Raw genomic sequence first — 4595 nt, 5'->3', positions numbered from 1 at the left:
CAGTACTACATTCCTATGTGCACGACCTATACTGTATACATTTCATATAATAACATATCATAATGTATACTTGAGATTTATGCATTAAATGCCCATGAACAAGTGAGATGACTCCCGAAATAAGCATTCTCTCCCGATGTTTGGTAGAGTTAGATATTAAAGGTGTCTTCAGTGTAAGGCACTTACTGTTTTAAGCTCGGTACAGTGGCTTTTGTTTTCTGACTGTGAAGGATTACAATGGATTTGAGAGATGTGAATCAGAATTTCGAGGAGGTGCTTTATTGAAGAGGCTGCAGGGTTCGCACAGGGCTGGCTCTCTGGCTGGGGGCATGTTTACCTAAGACTCCAAATAGAGAGAGTGGAGATATGAGGACCTAGCGCAAATATTGTGCCCGGCTCATTTCCTGGTATTGCCCACATTTACATTCAAAAGGGAGGTGTGGGGAGTGAAGGCTGTGTAGGTTTAGAGGCAATTATTTTTATTATACCCAGTACTTGTTACGTTTTGTCCCTCAAAATGAGAACACAGGATGCATTTCTAAGGAAAGAAAGCCCCTAAAGGGGTTTATCTGTTCTCAACTTTAATTAAGTACACATTTTAAATATCGCATTTGTAAGCATAGCAGCATTGGAATTTCTTTTCAGCATTTTATTGAAAAGTAGGGAAATATTGGAGCATTCCAACTGGGGAAGGAAACTAAGCTTCTCCTTTGAAGCTGCAGCTGCACTTAGGTCTGATGCGAAAGGCAGCATTTGCTTTAGCCGCTTCCTGACTTTTCGATGAGATGTGGAAACTAGAAGTTAGCAGGATTCCAAAGCTGAGAGTCAAATCCTAGGTCCACGCCCTTGGCTCAGTCCCTGTCTTCCAGAGATGGCATCCTGAGTAAAGACAAACACTGCTGGTTTTTCTCTTCCTCCAGATCAGGTAGTGGAATGACAAGTGACTGTTATTCTGCTGCTATGGAGAATGCGCACTCAGAGGAAGAGAGTGGTACGTGATACGTCGCTGGATGGCGGGGCTGTGATACCTTGCACACACAGGAAGCCTCCTTGGGAGGGCCCCATATGGCAGGCCCCGTCAGTTCTCAAGACCCGGTCTCCTTCTGTGCCTCATCAACCTGCCACCACCCTGCCACCAAAGTGAGCACTCTCAAACAAAAACTCTCTCGTTGAAATTCCCGTGGCCCTATGACTTATGGCAGTGGTCCTCAACCCTAACCGCACCTCAGAACCACCTGGACACAACCCCACCTCAAACCTTTGAAAACAGAATTCTCAGGGACAGACAGGACACAGAAAGAAAATCTGTATTTGTAGTTTACTTTTCAAGTCTTTTACCTTTTTGGAATCAGAGATATAACTCCAGCCACCCAAAAGAACTCAAGCTTCCATGATGTGTATTTCCAGAGGAATTCCATTTCCCTCCTGAATTGCCTCTGAGGAATCCTGGGTTAAAGGAGAGGACCGATAGTTCGGTTTTCCTTGATTTTTTCTTTTTCCTGTTATACCAGCTGAGACCTCTTGCCCTCAACTTTTTCCTTGATCAGTTTGGAGGTCTCGATATCTGTCTTTGCATCACTTTACCTTCTCCTTTCCCCAGGACATCGCCACCACCATGCTGCCACTGAGCAGTGGTATAGAGCTTCGGTAATAACCTGGTATAAAACTAACTGAAGACCTTAAGGTATAAAGCTTAACTAATGCTGACACTGAGCAGTGGTATAAAGCTTAACTAATGACCGAATGATGAAAGACAGCAATAGGAAACAACTTAATATTCCATACCAGACACCACTGCTCCTGCGTGACTTGGCCCTTCCCACCATCAGACAAGTTAGCGCCTGGCCATTGCTGTCCTGATACCCAGACCTTATCCGCCCCCTGCCTCTTCTTCCCCTCTTATCTCCTGTCCTCTACTCCAGTTTGAAGTTCTTTCCCTTTCTCTCCAACCCAAAAATCATCTCCGTCTGCCTCTGGGAACCACCTAGATGATGCCCAAGTTGAAGGCATTTTTCCTGCGTCTGATCTTCCCCGCGTCTGACCACAACCCTTCATTTTTCAGAGCAACTTTGCACTTTTGGCCTCAAGCTTCCCCTCCAGCCAAGCCCCTCTGAGGTTTGTATTTAAGAAACATTATTAGCATGTATTTCCTAAAGAAAGCATTCTCTGAAAATAAATTCTGTCATTTTCTCTACATTGTCAGATTTTTAAAATTGCAAATACCTTTCTTGCCGGGACTGACTCTCAAAACCTCTCCAGATGATTCTGCTACAGCTGATTCCCTGACAATGTCTGGGAACCAGGGCCGCCTTCTCTGTGGAAGTGTTTATTGGAAAGGGCGTCCCTACCCAGACCCCAAGAGAGAGTTCTTGGATCTTGCACAAGAGAGAATTCTGGGCAAGTCCACAGAGTAAAGTGAAAGCAGGTTTATTAGAGAAGTAAAGAAACAAAGGCTGGCTATTCCATAGGCAGAGCAGCCCCAAAGGCTGCTGGTTGGCTATTTTTATGGTTATTTTTTGATCATATGCTAAACAAATGATAGATTATTCATGAGTTTTCTGGGAAAGGGGTGGAGATTCCCCCCCAGCTGAGGGTTCCTCCCCTTCTTAAGCCATATAGAGTAAGTTCCAGTTGTTACCATGGCATCTGTAAACTGTGATGGCACTGGTGGGAGTGTCTTTTAGCATGCTAATGCATTATAATTACATGTAATGAACAGTGAGGACGACCCGGGTCACTTTCATGGTATTCTTGGTTTTGGCCGGCTTCTTTACTGCATCCTGTTTTATCAGTAGGATCTTTATGACTGACCTGTATCTTGTGATACCAGTCCTGCCAACTTCCTATCTCATCCTGTGACTAAAAACGCTTAAACTCCTGGGAATGTAGCCCGGCAGGTCTCATCTTCATTTCACCCAGTTCTTATTCAAGATGGAGTCACTGTGGTTCAAATACCTCTGGCAGAATATGCTAATGAGGGCCTAGGCCATCTTGTAGATGGACTCCTGCTTATCCCAGGAGAATCTTTTCCACCTTTTGCTCCATGTAACACCAATGTAACTTTCCTTTGTCACACTGCTATACTTTGTACCTATCAGTCTTGAAGCAATCATTTTGCAGTAAGGGAATTTGTCACCGAAAGGGGGTTGTCACTTTCAGACTTCCCAACTGGTCCGAGAGCACCTTGAAAGCAAGTCTTGCTCATTATGATGTCTCTGGCAGTTCAGTATGCTTGGCACAGAGGGGAGTGTTCTGTACTGTTTGCTGAATGAAGATGTGGGATGATAATGTATGCTGGATTAGGCAACAAGGAGGTCATTAGTGACAGTGGTCACTCTCAAAGAGATGCTCACTGGGGACAGGCTGCTCCGAGAGCTGCTGCTGATGGGACCTGTAAACAAGTGCTTCACTGATGGGATCCCCGCCACCTCCACTCTCTAGCCACACCCTCTGATGTGGCCTCAGCCCTAAGGAAGGATGTCATTTACTTACTGATCTACCCAGATGGTCATAGTTTTAGTTTGTCAGTGGGAGGAGGCCCCTGTGAACTCAGAGGCACTGCCCCTGTAGCAGAGTCCCTGGCTACTGTGTTGCTCCCATCTCCTGAGATAGCAGTCATGATTAGAACCCTACTGCGTCACTGTATTCCATTTTCTCTGTGAAGGAGGAAAACCTATCACAGAATGAAAGAAAGGTACTTTAGGAAGGCCATCATCACCTCACATCTGAAGAAATGTTCAAAGAGCCCAAGATGTTCCACAGGCAGCTCAAACTCCACATGTGCAAAATGGAAGTCTTCACCTCTCCTGGGCACGTCTGCCCTCCTCCTGCCTGTCCTTCATTGGGTACACCTGGTTGCCAACCTAGAAGTCCTCCTGCATCACCACTCCTCTCAATCTGCCCACAAGTCTTACCAGGTTCACCTCAGAAGGCTAGTTCCCATCACCACCTCCCCTTCATTCTTCCCTCACTGCCCCACCTTGGTCCAGTATCCTCCCGTGATTAGATGATGCTTTCCTCACAAGTTTCATTTCCAGATGCCCTCCAGATATCCTCTAAAAACAGAATCTGATTGCCTTGTGGTATGGTTTGGGTGTCACCCCACCCAAATCTCATCTTGAATTGTAGCTCCTGTAATTCCCACGCATCACGGGAAGGACCTGGTGGGAGGTTATTGAATCATGGGGGGAGGTCTTTTCCATGCTGTTCTCATGATAGTGAATAATTCCCACGACATCTGATGGTTTTGTAAATGAGAGTTTCCCTGCACATGCTCTCACTTGCTGGCTGCCCTTTGTAAGACCTCCCTTTGCTCTTCCTTCATCTTCCGCCATGATTGTGAGGCCTCCCCAGCCATGTGGAACTGAGAGTCCATTAAACATCTTTCCTTTATAAATTACCCACCCTGTCTTGGGTATGTCTTTATTAGCAGCATGAGAATGGCTTAATAGGCCTTGCTTTAAACACTTGCATGTCCCTCTTTACTCTCAGCCCACTGGACGCATCCTGACTCTCTAGTTTGGTATACCAGCCCACTGACTTCTGTGCCCACCTACCCCTCTGGGCTTTCCAGCAGCACCTGCATGGGCATGATG

The 4595-nt window shown here is 46.0% G+C and overlaps 1 long non-coding RNA gene across 2 annotated transcripts; it reads right to left on the bottom strand.

Annotated features, from left to right (window-relative positions):
• Window positions 1-668: 668 nt before the first annotated feature.
• LOC117098073 lies at window positions 669-3609 on the bottom strand. Of its 2 annotated transcripts, XR_004443164.1 has the most exons (4): window positions 3493-3609; window positions 2224-2344; window positions 1339-1446; window positions 669-879 (listed from the first exon to the last, which is right to left on the bottom strand). It is a non-coding gene; the product is annotated as an uncharacterized LOC117098073 (long non-coding RNA). The 2 variants fall into 2 exon arrangements; XR_004443163.1 differs by lacking the exon at window positions 3493-3609 and having other exon boundaries at window positions 2224-2396.
• Window positions 3610-4595: the final 986 nt, after the last annotated feature.

This window comes from Trachypithecus francoisi, unplaced genomic scaffold, assembly GCF_009764315.1.
Source record: "Trachypithecus francoisi isolate TF-2019V2 unplaced genomic scaffold, Tfra_2.0 Lachesis_group15, whole genome shotgun sequence".
Taxonomy (NCBI): Eukaryota; Metazoa; Chordata; class Mammalia; order Primates; family Cercopithecidae; genus Trachypithecus; species Trachypithecus francoisi.
This window is presented reverse-complemented; position numbering and strand designations above follow the sequence as displayed.